This window comes from Mustela nigripes, chromosome 12 (genome assembly GCF_022355385.1).
Source record: "Mustela nigripes isolate SB6536 chromosome 12, MUSNIG.SB6536, whole genome shotgun sequence".
Taxonomy (NCBI): Eukaryota; Metazoa; Chordata; class Mammalia; order Carnivora; family Mustelidae; genus Mustela; species Mustela nigripes.
This window is the reverse complement of record NC_081568.1, coordinates 19,768,911-19,786,346: the sequence shown is the minus strand read 5'-3', so window position 1 is coordinate 19,786,346 and position 17,436 is coordinate 19,768,911.

The following is a 17,436-nucleotide window of genomic DNA, read 5'->3' as shown; positions in this document are numbered from 1 at the left end:
CTTTCCTTAGGCTTAGGTTTTTCTTTCCTTAGGTTTCTTTCCTTAGGCTTAGGTTTTTCTTTCCTTAGGTTTCTTTCCTTAGGTTTAGGTTTCTTTCCTGGCTGTTTAGGGCAGCCAGGAGTGTAAAGGAATGTCACATATATCCCATATATCCCATCTGGGGGACATTGGGGGTTGTGGGGTGTCAGCTTCTGCTTTGTCCTCAGCTTGCCTTCTGTTTCCTCATCAGTAAGGACTTTGGGTGTTTCATAGTCAAGGGTCCCTTCTCTGTTTTTGGAAAACTGAAAGTCACTGCACTGAGATTTAGCCACTGCACTGTGCAAAATTACCTACTGTCCTATGGTACTGAGAGCCGCAGTTGTACCTTTGAAGAGTTCTAGGCCCTAGGTAGGTTTTCCTTCCTCTAGAGCTCAGAGCTCCACTTCCCACTGCATTGATTTTGTGCCGCCCACAAGCCGCAATTTCTCCTCCGTTGTTTCTGTGCAATTTTAATATTCCCCAAGGCAGTCTCCAGACAGCCTGTGCTACTTGGTCTGTCCAAGTTATTTCCCATGACTCCAATTACTTTCCTTTAGTACTCTATTTAAATAGCTACACAAGTTTTGGCCAATGCCATTTTCCCCATAAGCCTTGTGATTGTTAGTGGTGATTTTGCAGAATACAAGGCATTTCAAGAACATGTAGTTTGTATGCTAACAGATATGCCTGTACTGATGATAGTGCAAAAACACCTTGTCTCAGAAAACAAAAATGCCTTCAAAAATAAGAAGGATATATCTAAATGTTAAAGGAGCTAATGTTAATAGAAAACCTATTGACTAAGCAATGGTAACAAGACAGTAGGTTGGAATAAAAAGTAGAAGTCTTTGGAAATATAGTGAAATGAATTCTCTATCTGCAGATTTCTAAAATTGTAAGATTCTTCATCTTTCAGTTTTCCAAAAACAGAGGTCTCCTTGACTATGAAACACCCAAAGTGCTTACTACACTTTGCTATATTCCAAATAATGGAGGTGCGCTATTGAAGATGGAAAGTGAAATTCTTCAGCCCATAACTTTATTTAAATTTTAAAAAAACCAACTAACATAAAATATATGGAAAATTAAGACTAGTGACATGATTAGTATTAGACATAGTTAAAAACATGTCTTTATTTGTTTCAATAGTTACATAAAGTCATTATCCCTTTGTATGTGGCTCTGAATATTCCATAATATTAAGCATTTATCTGCATAAAAAACAGTGACCCACCAATATTTTCTCAGTAAAAAATAGAGAAGGGTAAGTAAAGGAACTGTGAATAAGCCAACCTGTTCTAGTAAAACTAGGGCATGCACTAGAAATGGAAAAGGTTGTCAGCTCCATTTTTTACAAAGTGATCAGGGAGAGAGCAGTCTCCAAATCTAATGGAAGGAAGTCCTTGATCTAGAGGAAACCAGGTTTGCTTACCCAAACTCTGGTTTAGAGGCTTAAACTCTGGGCCACCCTTTAAATTATAGTATGTGATGTGACTAGGAAAGTATGATGTTTCTAAATATTAAAGGGATGTGTGAAAAAAAGAAAATTAAACTTCGTGGAAATGGGTATATGCAGAAAAACCTCCAGGTTTTGAGGAAATGGGTGTACTAGGAATGTTCTGTTGACATAAGACATTAATGTTATTCTTAAAAATTGGCCTAGAACAATGTTCTAATGAAGATTTTTGAGAATTCTGGAAGGGACAATCAGAATTTATGTTGGTTGACAAACCACAAGCTATAACCAGGCAGAGATTTGTATGCTTTTTTTTTCCTAGTTCTGGAATGATGATTTTATCCTTAGAAGTGTGAGAAAACAAATATGAAGATAATTAAGAAACAAGTGAAATATATAATCTATACTGCAATTCCTTTAGATAGTATAGGAAGAGAAGTAAACTTTAATAGTTATTTAATTATTTCTGTATTATAGTATTTGAGGCACTTGGGAGTAGTTGGAATAGTAAAATTATTTTAAGAAAATGTTAAAGGGCTTTTTAAGATAAAAATTCTTATAAAAGTAAAAAAGAATACTGTGTGTACCTTTTTTTAGATCTTTAGAATACATTTATTTACAGATAATAAGTTAGGCATTAAACAAACTAAAAACATCAGTAATTATCTTTCTGCAACAAAAGCCTTGTGGATAGGCAGATTATTTAACAGCATGTACCATAATTTACAAATGTGGTTATACCACTCCTTTCTCTTTCTTCCTAGTGGCACATTTTTCCTGTTTGATATTGGGTTTCCAACTTACAGTAGGCATGTCAACAATATTTTTGAAGTAAATGAAAGAAAGGAATTAAAGTGGATAAACCAAGCAATTCTTGAAATGTATTCAGTACTTTATCAGTAATGGATAACATATCTATAGACTTAAGTTTTAGAAATATCTCAGTAAGACAGGAATAGAAAGATATTAATAAACCAGAATTAGAAGTTATATATACGTATGGGCACATGATTCATGAAGTCTGTCATTTGAAGTAATTAAATGGCTCTGAAATAGTTGGCTATCCAAATGGGAGGATGTTTAGTCCTGACCTTAAACTATCTCAAATGTATTTCAGATGGACTTAAAGGCTAGAACAAAACCAAAAACAAACACAAACAAAAAATTCAAAAATACAATTGAGCATATAGAATAGTCTATTTCCAGTGGCTTGTTTTTGAAAAATTTTTAAATGAATGCAAAAGTCCAGATGTGAAGGCAAAAATTGACAGATTCTACTACACATATTTGTATATGTTTGTCTTTGTATGTTTGATTGGAGAGGAAAATTACACAGAGCAGGCCCATGCCAGGAGGCCCCAGAAGATGGGAAGTTAGTAACAATAAGCTAGAGATAACCAGAGGCCCTGCTGGGAGCAAGAGATAACCAGCCATTTTTGCTCCTGTAAAAAGGCTTCCCACCACAGACTACCAGCACTACTGTTCCCATATAAAGCAGGCCCGGCTCCCCCAGTTTAAACCCACCTACCAGCAGTACAACATACCCCTTGGAACCTGACTTCCTGTAGTCCCCTATAAAACCCTCTACCCCCATTGCCAGGGGCCCAGAACTTCAAGCACAAGCTCATCTCCCAGCATAAAATAAATCTGAGTTCTCCTACTTCTCTATCACTTGGTCTCTCGCTGGTCTAATTTTTATTTTTCCACAACATGATGACACTACAGTATGTACAACATAAGATTAGAGGGGCATCTAGGTGCCTCAGTAGGTTAAGCAGCGGGCTCTTGATTTTGGCTCAAGGTCGTGAGATCCAGCCCCTCTGATCTTTGCTGGGTGTGGAGCCTGTTTAAGAGTCTGCCTCTCCCTCTCCCTCCACCCCTCCCCTACTCTAAAAAAATAAATAATAAATAAAAATTTTAAATAGGATTGAAAGTATCCACAATACTTAGGATATCTGTGTTCCTTAAAGAGAGTTTCTACAAACTAATTTAAAAAGTGTAAAACTGGCATATGAGCATGTGAGGGTGATCTGGATGTGACATATGTCATCCCATTAATCATCAGGGTTGATTTGGCTGATCTGGCTAGGGAGGCAAGTGTCCCCTTCCTCCCTCACCACTTCATGTGCTTCTCTCCCGAAGTTGCATGCTCAGACTAAGACAACGAATGACCTTCCCTAATAGAGGAGGACAGTGTTTTTTTTTGGTCAGGGATACAGCAGTAGCTGTGCTCTCCTGCTACAACCTCCAAACAAGCTCTCAAGATCCATTTGTAGGAGGAGGTAGGGTGGTCAATCTTGAATAAATTTAAAACAAACAGACAAGCAAAAAGTGGTATGTGAACAAATAATGCCAGAAGATAAAGACAATTAACAAGAAATATTGTCAATGTCACTAATGATTAAATACTTTCAAATTAATAAGTTGTTATAATTGTTTATGTATCAGTTTATAAAGGGTAAATTATTGAGAACATTTAACGATAGATGAGAATGTAAAGAAAACATGTCCTCATGCACTGTAGGTGGGTGTAAAAATATCATTACAGTCTATTTAGAATATATATTTCCATTTATGAAAATTAAGCATGCATCACTGTTTATCAAGAATGCCACTCAGTATACCGGCTTAAACCATATGCCAGATTTAAACCTGGTAATGAATGTAATAGCAAAAGTATTTTAGAATTGAACTTTATTGTTTTCCCTGATACTACATCTGATGATTATCTCTGCAACATTTAACTCATTATATTTAAAGTTTCCCAGTGCTGTGTATTTTCACAACTTCATTTCTTTATCTTTGTGAGGAAAAGTTAAGATTTTGAAAAGTATAGTTACATTAGAATACATTTGAAGCAGGGGAGAAAAAGCAGTAAATGATAAGAAAGTATAAAATACCTTTTTTGTTTCCCAGAGAGAAAAATAATGCAATTTAGTGACCCAGTGGCTTAGAAAGGCAGAGTTATTAATGATGCAAAGGGTCAGAAGCAAACTAAGTGTCCAGGGAACAAATTTAGAAACAAACATTCATGAGGTGAGGGAAATAAAATACCATGAATAAAGAAACCACAAAATGAACAACAAATACTACTTTTAGAGCAATGACAGACTCTTACCTAGGTGTCAATAGTGCTATATGCAAATTATAACCTGGCTCTAAATTTTTCTTGATTAATTCAAACAGTAGAATTACCCTTGCTCTCTAATGGAGGAATAAAGCACTGAGGGACAATGTGTCCCCCATTGAACAGCCTTACCCTAGAATACTATGAGACTGAGGTGATACCTATGCCAATTAAAAGAAAAATCTAGTTTCAGAGTTAACTGTTTTCAATCTATGCACATCTGAGTCTCTCCTAAATTGCTAAATTTCTGCTGGATCATTAGATAATAATTTATTACCTTGACAGTAGTTTATTTCTACTATTTTTCTAATTTTCATTAAAGGCCCTAAGACATCTCCAGAGTAAACTCAAAGTACGTTAAACAAAATAAAAGTACTAATTGTCAAACTTTCCTCTATCAAATCTTACATAACAAATCATCTAATCTCTTTTTTATTATTTATTTAGGTATTTTTTTGGCCATGTGATTTGGGATCTAATGTTCTTTCACATTAATTAAAAGCTGAAATTAAAAGGGTGTCCTGATATTTCTACTATCTGTGTGAGATTGGCCATGAAAAACATGAAGCTTGTATTTTAGTATAGAGAGAAGTGAAAATGATAGTGTTGTTTTTTTAAAAAAAAATAACATATAATGTATTATTTGCTTCAGGGGTACAGGTCTGTGAATCATCAGACTTACACAATTCACAGCACTCACCTTAGCACATACCCTCCCTCCCCAATGTCCATTACCCACCCACCTTGCCCCCCACTGCTCCCTGCCCCGAAACCCTTAGTTTATTTCCTTAGATTGAGTATCTTATGGTTTGTTGCCCTACCCAGTCCCATCTTATTTTATTTTTTCCCTCCTTGCCCTCCACGACCTCCTGCCCTGCTTTCAGATTCCTCATATCAGAGAGATCATATGATAATAATTGTCTTTCTATGATTGACTTATTTTGCTTAACATAATATCCTCTAGTTCCATCCATATCATTGCAAATGGCAAGATTTTGGTTTCTATATTCCATTGTATATATATTGCATCTTCTTTATCCATTCATCTGTCGGTGGACATCTAGGTTCCTTCCATAGTTTGGCTATTGTAGACATTGCTGCTATAAGCATTGGGGTGCACATGCCCCTTCAGATCACTACATTTGTATCTTTAGAGTAAATATCCAGTAGTGCGATTGCTGGGTCATAGGGTAGCTCTATTTTGAACTTTTTGAGGAACCTCCATACTGTTTTCCAGAGTGGCTACATAAGCTTGCATTCCCACCAACAGTGTAGAAGGGTTCCCCTTTCTCTGCATCCTCGCCAACATCTGTCATTTCCTCACTTGTTAATTTTGACTGGTGTGAGGTAGTATTCTTAAAAATCGTATTTAAAGAGTGTTTGTGTGGATGTGAATTTTAGGTAATCCATTTCAACTTAATTACTTAAAACAGAGATAACCTGTTGCTATTGTGAATGCTTCATAAACATAAATTCTATCTTAAATGCAAATCATATAAAGTTTAAGGATAAAGTCATAGTTGAGACATTAAACAAGTTTTCAAAATTTTTAAATAAATTTCTCAAAATCAGTCCTTCTATATCTTAAGTAGTGACTAATGAACTTAAATGTACAGAATCACAAAATAGAAACCAAACAAAATTCAGACAAAGAAATATAGAATTTTAAAATGCATTTTTAATGTGTGAGTTTTAAAGGAAAAATACCAATAAGATTTTATTGTGATTCTCATGTGTTTCGTAGCATGTGTTTACTCTTCCTGCATTTATCATCTACCAATTTCTTGGTATCTTTACACTGGCATGATTAATAAGCAAAACATATTATGTTCATCTATATTTTATTGAAGGTGAGCTTTTTAATCATTTATTCCATAAAACTCTGTGAAAGCTTTAAATTAGACACTAAGAATTTTTTTAAAGATTTTATTTATTTATTTGGGAGTGAGAGAGGGCATAAGCTGGGGGAGAGGCAGGTGGAGAGGAAAAGGCAGACTCCCCACTGATCAAGGAGCCAGATGCAGGGCTTGATCCCAGGGTCCTGGGATAATGACCTGAGCTGAAGGCAGATGCTTAACTGACTAGACCACCTAAGCTCCCCAACACTAAAATTTTTAAATGCATAATGAGAAAACACCAACTCAGAGTACTTGAATTATTTCTTTTTAATTTACATCCATTTTTATAACTAAGACATCTTTCTATATACTATGTGGGTACAGATTCTGAAGATGATGAATGTGAGAGGGAAAAAGGGCTTGGTACATATTCGACTAAATCAATTTTCTCAGAGTGAAAGATATTGGTAAAAACACCATGCTGGTAGTGCTGAGTGGGTTAGAGTCATGGAAAGATCAAGGACTAGCACATTTAGAAATATGGCATAAGCCAGAGTTTAGTATGATTCATGTCCCTTAATGGCTTATAAATTCAAAAAGATCATTCTGGCTGAATAGATTACAGTTGAGTGGTATCAATAGCCCGAGGAATCTGGCCAAAACAACAGTGAACATGAGCTACAAAGTGCTTTTGGCATTTGTTGTTATTTAGACAATGTTGTCATTATAGGGGAAATTTATAGAAAGCATTCATAGAATCTAAGCAACATGTCCCTGAGGTAGGAATAACATGGTTTTGGGGATACAGAAGGCTAAATGTGAATCCTTTAAAGAGGAAAACAGGTCCTGGGGTAATGTGATAAATGCAAGTGGTTTCTTGGGTAACAGGATAAAATAGCATCTGTAAAATATGCTCTATGCCTAAAACAACTTAGTTTGCTTGAATTCGTTTGGGGACTTATAAACCATACTTTAGCTAAATTTCAAAAATCTGAGTCAGGAAAGGGCAATGACTTTTAATTTATATGCTACATATGCTTATATTTTAGAATGCCATGTTTTATAACTTCAGATAGTTTCCATACTTTATAAAGTCTTAGATAATATCCTGCTTCCTGCTTCTCTTCTATACCTCCTAATCAAGTTAATTTCACATAGCCCATATTATTATCTTCAAAATGAATGTAGCATTTTTAGATCAACAAACAATTACCATAATGGGGATATTAGCCTTGTTACTTCTTCCCCCCCTCCCCAATTTCCTCTCTTGATCCAGTATGAAAGAGATTTTAAAGACAAATCTAATCTTACTGATACAGCATAAAGTAATACTTTTTTCCCCCTCATACTTAGTTTGAAGAGTGCGATCCTTAACATAGAGAAATAAATAGCACTACTTGTTCTTATTCAAGTTCTGGAACAATTGAGAAATAAGACCAAAGAGTAAGTGAAATATAAGATGTAATAAATCTTGAATCCTGATGAAGCTCACATTGAAGGAAAAGGCATATGTAACTTACTGTATTGACTCTAAGACCCACCTCATTTCACATTTTGACTTACTCAAAATCAGAGAACAGAATATTCAGTGATGTCTTACAATTACTGTAGTTAGCTGGCATTCACTGTTTACTTGTTAGTTTATGCTTATTTTTCCTCCCATACTTACTCATTAGATATAGTCACTCATGAAACCCTAGGGAGAAGTAAGTGAAAAAGGGAAAAAGAGGCTACTTCTGCACTCATGCACACAATCCTCGTCTTCATTATCTGTATGTGCTTTCTCCCAGCCACTAGAAGGTATAATACTTTCCATACATTATTAGAGTCACTTTTAATATTCAGCAACATAATCTGACATAGATAGCTTTGCCTTAAAATTTTCTACACTTAATATCATACATTTTGGCTAAAGACAATGACACATTATTTAATCAGGACTCTTCAGTCAGCTTGTTAGCATTTCAGCTTCAAATGGAGCTGTTGACAATTAGCTTCTTCTTGAAATAGTCTCTGATTTTAATTTTGGTGGCAAAAACCCTAAGAGCAATTTCCAGTTCCAGCTATGAGTAACGTCGATAGACCAAAAGTCCTACTCAGGTCATAGAGAAAATCCAAATAAAATAAGAGAGGAGAAAGGAAGAGAAGAAAAAGAGGAGGTTTACTGAATAATAAATCCATTGTAAAGCTGCTGTGGCAATCAACACTTGATACAAAATTCTGTATAGAAAGAAACCAAAGAAGAATGAGCCAGTATTCTGTTGCACAAGTTTTCTTCCTTCCTTCTTAAAGGTTGACTATTCTTCATATGGAGTGACAAATTGAGAATCTGGGCAGTAATGCCCAGAGACAGAGAAGATGGAAGAGACTTCATTAATCTTCACTGGATAGGAACATACAATTTTGGTGCTTGAAACTAATAAAATAACCAGAAATTGATGGAAGTGACATCTCAGAACAAAGAGAAGTACATAGATATGAACAGGATAGTCAGTTTTTCCCTTGAGCCATGTGCCAAATTATTATGTTGTGTAGGGCGAGATCTTAAAAGTCAAGACAAAAGAATCTGAAAGGAAGACTTTTTTTTTTTTTTTTACATTTTCTCAGTGTTAAGAGAATAAAAATTGAAGTTCCTTAGTTCCCAAGGAGAAGAAACATAATTAGGAAACAAGTATTAGTATCTATTATTCTTACATAGTATGGATATACCCGAGAATCAAACCACCAGTGAACTAGAGAATCACTCAAAAATTACGAGTCTGCCTCAAGTCAGTATGATGTGATCTTCTCTCTCATATTATAGGTTAACTCTTGAGGATAAAAGAATAATTGGAAGCCTGTATTATTTTTCATACATAATTCTGATGGTTAATTTTATGTGTCAGTTTGGTGGCTATTGTGCCCAGTTGTTTGGTCAAACACGAGTCTACATATTCCTATGAAGGCATTTTTAAGATGTGATTAGTATTTACAATCAATAAACTTTAATAAAGCAGATTTCTCTCAAATATGTGGGTAGATTTCGTAAAATTAGTTGAAGTCTGAAAGCATCAGGTTTCCTGGAAAAGAAGGAACACTGCTTCAAAACTGGAACATTAACTCCTACCTAAATTCCTAGCCTTCAGGCCTATCCTACAGATTTTTTACTTTCCAGTTTCAACAACCCACAATCACATGAGGCTATCCCTTAAAATACCTTCAAATAGATAACAGATGGTTAGAGGATAGATAGATAGATAGATAGATGATAATAATCATTCTATCAGATAGAATGATTCCATTGGTTTTGTGTTTCTGGAGAAGCCTGACTCAGACAATAGTACCAAGCATTAAAATGTAAATGTTGAGGCATATGATAAAGAATACTAAGATAAAAATAAAAATAAAAATGAATACTAGAGGCAAAATCCAAGATAACTAGCATGGTAGAGTTATCACACATGGACTTGCTTGAAAATAAATGAGATGGTATATTCTAAACACAGATGATTAGTAGGGAATTTACCATAGGACAATCACAATAAAAGGGATTAAATGCAAATTCTAAAACCGAAGTAGTAATGGCTGCTGAGAACACAACATATTGTTTTGTAAGACTGGTCACAGCATAAAATGATTTGTGAACCAGAAGCCAGAGAACACCAATTTCCATACTGAGGCTAAAAGTGAAGGAAAAAAAAAAAAAAAAAAGGATGGAAAATACAGAAGAAAAATAGCATGAAGGGTATATGGGCCAGAGTAAATGGATTTAATATACAAATAATTGAGGTCACAGAAAAATATGGGAGAGACACTGGGACAAGTAATAACATGAAATATATGTGCTAAGCACATTCTAAAACTGATGAGTAATTACACCAAACGATGCAGGAATGTTAGTCAGATAAAGCAACTGATTCTCCTATAGTGATTTTCTTCTTTTGCTTGACTATTTTTGTTGTTGTTGTTGTGCCAAAACCTACTTTCTTCTCTTCTATGTAATATTTAGACCAAGACATTTTATGAAAATATAGAAGTTCTATTGTCTATATTTATTAATAGTATAGATGAGAGCAGAAGGATAATAGCAGGATTCAAAAGAATTTGTAAACATAGTAATGATGGTGTGGAATTAACAAACTGAAAATCAAATATAAATTTAAAGTTATCAAGTAATAACTTAATAACGGGGTTCTCCAGAAAAACAGACAATGGTTTATATACAGATATGTCTGAGATTTATTTTATGAACTGGCTCACATGTTAAGGAAGCTGAAAAGTCTCACCTTTGGCTGTCTAGAATCTGGAGATCCAGGAAAGCTCATGGTGTAAATCAGACTGAGGTCAAAACTGGAGAACCAGGAGAGTTGCTGGTATAACATGCAGTCCAGGCCAGAGGCACAAGAACCAGGAGGTTGCTGAATTTCATACTGGAGTCTGAAAACCCAGGAACTGGAAGCTCCCATGTTTGACAACAGGAAAAGATGGATGCCCCAGCTCAAGAGAGAATTGTCCTCCCTTTCCTTTTTTGGGCCCCCAGTGGATTGGACGATGCCTGGACACATGGGTGTGGACAGATCTTCTCTACTCCGTCTACTGAATCAAATACTGATCTCTTAGGGAAAAACCCTCAGAGATACATCCAGAAATAATACTTTACCAGATATCCAAACATCCTTTAGCCTAGTCAAGTTAACATACATTTAGCCATCATAATATAGAAAAATTCAATTTCAGTAGTCAAAATTACTAAGGTTTGGATTTACCATCACAGTATCAACAAGTTCAGTTTAAGGCCTTATTTACAGAATTCTATATGGAAACACTTGGTACTTTACAAAAACCTGAACAGAGTCTGAGCAAATAATAATGCTGCTGACAAAGATATCATGTACTTAGGATATAAAAATATAATAATGAGTCACAAAAAGGTCATAATCCTACATAATCATGTTTGAAAGTTGTATCTAAAGTACTATGGGTAGTTCTGAGACAATGTGAAATTTCAGACATTCTAAATGAGATATGTATATCTGAATATTCTGGGAAATATGTCATAGAAGCAATAAAGCAAAATTCTAATATTTCTATTAAATTATACTATATGTATTTATATTTGATTAATGTTCAAATTATTAAATATTAAATTTATTTTATTGAATTATTTTGAAAGTATTATTAAAAGAGTAAAAAGTAGTATCTGAATTAATGTTTGGTACATAGAGGACATGAAAGAGATTATTAACTAATAAGAATACAATTGGCATTACATTAATCAAGCAGTGTTTTTAATGTTATGTTTTTTTTTTTTTTTTTTTTTAATTTTTTATTTTTATAAACATATATTTTTATCCCCAGGGGTACAGGTCTGTGAATCACCAGGTTTACACACTTCACAGCACTCACTATGTTTAATCATTTTGCCTTATTTGGGAGGTGATAGGATTTAAACAGGGGTTTGCATGATCGGAAATGTTGCTTATGGATGTTCTGACTTGGTAAAACACATGACAGATTAGAGGGGTAAAAGTTTTTAGAGTTTATGGACATGTAAATACACTAATAAAGTTGAGGACAGAACTGACAAACTGAACTTGGAAAAATGCAATTGAAATTAAATATAAAATTATTTTATTACTTTATGAAACTCATTAGAGTTATGTCAAAATTGATTGTTCCATAGCTAAAAGGATTCTGTTCTGCCATTATTTGTTGAGTTCATGTTTAAAGGCACAAGATATTTCTGGATATATAAAGGATATTAGTCATTATTCCTATCCTTATAGAACAACCAAACAAGTAAACAGATATTTTTATTAGTAGCTTGAGAATTCTAGTACTGCAAGAAAGACTAAATAATTCTATAACTTCAGAGGGAGAAGTAATTTCCGTCTGTTGATGAGAATGATAAAGAAGGTGATAAGACTTACAATGGGATTTTTAAAAATCTGAAAAGGTCAGTTAACAGAGGCATTTATTTAATTTCTTTGTTGAGGACTGAAATGAAATTCTCCATTTGAAAAAAAAAATGGTAACATTTTCCAATTTAGACTGGAAGGAAAGAAATGGAAATGGAACAAATAATGTAGAAGGTTAAATAATATATAGGAAACCATCACTGGGTGTATTTGGCCAAAGTATATGGATCAAGACCAATATACATATACTGTCAGATCTTTGATACTTTGTCAGCTTAAAGTTGTAGAAAATTTGCTCAGTTGTTAAAGTGTGTCTTTAATTTTGCTATGCCTTTGAATATTTTTCCTCTAGGGAAATTTTGATAGCACTTTCTCTGAGGAAAGGTTTAAGGAAGAATAATCTACTTTGTTAGTTTTGGTATTTAAATAATAAAATTCCAGGAAAGAGCATTTGCATTGGGATGATAGAGAAAATAATAAAAAGGCATATTATAGATCTAGTCAGGATCACTTAGAAACTGATTGGATTAAAATAAGGTACACAATGATGACCTGAAACATGGAAATATATTATTTAAGGATTATGAAACCATAAAAGCAATAAGGAATGCAAAATGAGGGGAAGTTTGAGATTAAGTAATGAATTCAGACTTGCTCATTTAAAATATGGCTATAACTCCTAACATGCAAAACATGTGAAAAACACATCAAACTTATTTCTTTTAAACAAAGACAAGATAGGTTTGTTGTTATTGAGAATATAGAACTTAACATTGCTAAGGGTTATTGTTTTTCCTGTATTGTAAGATGGTAGAGGTAAAAAAAAAGGTGGCCAAAAGTTCAGCCTCTTCAATGTACAGTACGAACTTGCCTCTTCTTCCTTCCGGTGATTTACTCTCTCCACCCCTTGAATCAAGAATTTACCATGCTATTTGCATAGGCCAATGGGCTTTAGCACTTTGACAAAACTGAACCCTTGAAACATGCTTTTGGAATATGACATCTCTAGCTGCTGAAATTCCTGAGCCACTATATGAATAATCCAGGAACTTTTTTTAGGCACCACATGAAGAATCAAATCCAGCCCAGGTATCTCCCCTAAGGACCCAGGTTTATTTGCAAGGCCATGCTATGTTATCAGTTTGTAATCAGGTGACCCAGAGAACTGCTCAGATGACCATAAGCACTGTGAGAAATTATAAACCTTGTTGTCTTAACCAATATGTTTTGAGGTCATTTATTTCATAGCATTTGCTAACTGATAAAGAACTTGGTGCATATAAGTGAGATGCTCCCTTAACAGAAAACAAAATAGATGTTACTGATTTTTATAAAAAGTATCAGGCACAAACTAGGAAAGTGGCTAGGAATCCATAAGAAAAAACTAGAAAAAAAATGGCAATTGGCATATGAGCCAAAACTGAAAGAGTAGTGAGGAAATGCATAGAAAAGGATGAAAAAAAAAAAAAAGACAATTCAGTTAAAAGGTAGCAAAATGTTTGGCAAGAATATTGTCTGTAATGTCGTAGAAGATAAAATACGTATCTAAAGACCTTATGCATGTTAAAAGTGTTACCTGGCTTTAACAGGCTGTGTCAGGAAACATTAGGTATGTTAAGTTACTGTGTGAAAGAATTAAGCTAAGGAAAGAATCATTCAGTTTGAAAGAATTTATATGAGATCCGTGTGATTCAGGATTTGCTATATATTATTTATATTATATATGTGTGTCTGTCTATCTATCCATAAAATCATTAGACTCCCTAGCATGCAAGATTTTCAAAGAAGAAAGAAAAATGCTCTGAAAACAACTAATGATGGAGCTATAACATACTTTGTTAAGACCTCTGAAAGGCTTAAGGTATGCATAGCAGACAAGCTCAGCTAGACCAAAAACTTTTTAAGAATCCTACAGGGATTCACCTATAGTAATCAACCATATGGCTCCAATTAGAGAGAATTCCATTTCATTAAATTGTATGAATGTGGTTTTTGAAACAGGAATCCATAAAAAACACAGTAATTCTTTAAGAAAGTTGTATTCACAAATATAATAATGATTAGGACTGATTCGCATTGAGCTTGTTTAATTAGAAAAATGGGATCTGGGCCCAGATTTCAATGAAAAGGAAGTTGAATTGAATGCTAGAGAACTTCAATCATGGGCTAGTCTAGTGAAAAGGAAATGCCATCCCAGAGGGCAGATTCAAAATTTTGTCAGAGGGTAAAGCCAAAAACCTAAAGAGAACAATAGATGAGGAAACAACTCCCAGGGTGTAGAACATACGCTCTGCTGGATTTCATAAATGCTGCTTCTTCTTTCCTAGTCTGATCAAAAGTTCCTATTGTGATTATCCTATTCCTGTCTCACTTTTGCATGTTGGGTGTTTGGGGAATGAATGATGTTTCTTTTTCATTTACTGTCTTGGATCTAGAGGCAATGCCCTTGGAGACCTGCAACCCTTATACCTCATCTGTATCTGGACCTAATGCAGTTCATGAAATTATGAATTTTCAGCCTGATGCCTTAACTCAAAAACAATTTGGTGGTTCCAGGAATGAGAATGAACATATTTTATATGAAGGAGTAACTTAGATTTAATTCTTAGGAAGGATATTCTGAGAAGGAAATTGTGTGCCTGAAGTTTATTGGTAAAAGCTCAGAAACAAATCTTTGAGTGACTGACAGAGTAGCTTTGGGCAGAGGAAGAATGTGAACTCTAATGAAGTTTCAACAAATCCTCAGCCAATATTATCGACAGCTCTCGAACAGAGATGGATCATCAAGTTGACCCAAGTTGAGGCAAAGGCCCTAAGTCTTTATACCAGGCATGGGCAGATAATTGGATGCAGCCTGCATAAGAAGAGGGAAGATATATTAGAGGAAGCAAGTCCTTTAATATAAGGGCAATTCCTGGGGAGGGGTTAGCCTCTGAGCTTTTCACAGAAAACTTTCTTACAACGAAGGAAAAGATGTTTTTGTTATGAAAGGAAGATCTGAAGGAAAGACTAATTTCTGGCCAGAGGGTTGGTAAATTGAAATTGGTAAATTGAAAAATGCCCCAAATTTCTTTCATGCCTATATTCACACCCACTTGAAATGTGATTTTATCACTCCTTCAACCTACAGTAAGAGTCTATCTCTCTGATTCTCAAATCCTAAGCTGGCCTTGTGGCTTGCTTGGATCAATGGTGTGCTTGGAAACACAACAGAAAATGAGCATGAGATCACTTGGTGGGAGGGCAAGAAGGACCACATGGAGAGAGAGGCATAGTCATCTCAATCACTCTGCTCATTCCAGCAGCAACCAAAGACATGTGATGCAGCTGTCTTAGACAATCAGCTCTTACCAAGCTGTACCAAACCAGAATTCCTACCCAATCACAATTCCTAAGAAATTATAAATCATTGTTGCATTAAGCCACTAAATTTAAAAGCTGTTTTTATGCATCTAACTAATTAGATGTATAACATTATTTCTGTTGCCTCCTTTTCTTTGCTTTTGTTGAATATTAATATCATTTTCCCTATGGTGAAAGCTTATGAAATATCTATGAGATAGATTAATCATGAGTCTAGTTAGTGGCTAACTAGACTGGCTGACAGTATAACTAGTGGCTAACAGTATAGGTGTGTGACTTCATAGTTTGGAAGATAATATCAAAGATTATAATGTATCATGATTAAGGTGGTAAACTGAAATGGCTAGGTAGCACAGTCAGTATTTGAAAGCTATCTGTAATCAATGTGGAAGTGATGGCCCTTGTTACTCTCTTTGTCCAAGAAATACGAAGGGAATTTGTGTTGTGTTTTAAACATATGTTTACCACTCATTTCCCTCATAGGGAAAATGGAACCCATGATATTAGTATGTTTACAAATAATAACCATTTGTGGAACAAATCATATGAAAATAGTCAAAGCATGCATTGTAAGGAAACACAATGGACAAAGCATATTTTGTTTTAGTTTTTTCTCCATATATAACATTTAAAAATCCACCAGTGATGTATATTTTCTTATATGTTCAAAAAAGTACATGTCTTCATGGTAGTAAGCAATTTAAAGAATATTTGTATGTATAAATATATGATCAAATTAGATTTTCATTCTTTTTTCTTTCTTTGTGCATTTTCTTTTTTTTTAATTTTTTTATAAACATATAATGTATTTTTATCCCCAGGGGTACAGGCCTGTGAATCGCCAGGTTTACACACTTCACAGGACTCACCAATGTCCATAACCCCACCACATACCCTCCCCAATGTCCATAACCCCATCCACCTCTCCCGACCCCCCTCCCCCCAGCAACCTTCAGTTTGTTTTGTGAGATTAAGAGTCCCTTATGGTTTGTCTCCCTCCCGATCCCATCTTGTTTCATTTATTCTTTTCCTACCCCCAAGCCCCCCACATTGCATCTCCACTTCCTCATATCAGGGAGATCATATGATAGTTGTCTTTCTCTGATTGACTTATTTCACTAAGCATAATACCCTCTAGTTCCATCCACATAGTCGCAAATGGCAATATTTCATTTCTTTTGATGGCTGCATAGTATTCCATTGTATATATATACCACTTCTTTATCCATTCATCTGTTGATGGACATCTAGGTTCTTTCCATAGTTTGGCTATGGTGGACATTGCTGCTATAAACATTCAGGTGCACGTGCCCCTTCAGATCACTACGTTTGTATCCTTAGGGTAAATACCCAGTAGTGCAATTTCTGGGTCATAGGGTAGCTCTATTTTCAACGTTTTGAGGAATCTTCATGCTGTTTTCCAGAGTGGTTGCCCAGCTTGCATTCCCACCAACAGTGTAGGAGGGTTCCCCTATCTCCACATCCTCGCCAGTCATTTCCTGACTTGTTAATTTTAGCCATTCTGACTGGTGTGAGTGGTATCTCATTATGGTTTTGATTTGTATTTCGCTGATGCTGAGTGATGTGGAGCACTTTTTCATGTGTCTGTTGGCCATCTGGATGCCTTCTTTGCAGAAATGTCTGTTCATGTCCTCTGCCCATTTCTTGATTGGATTATTTGTTCTTTGGGTGTTGAGTTTGCTAAGCTCTTTATAGATTTTGGATACTAGCCCTTTA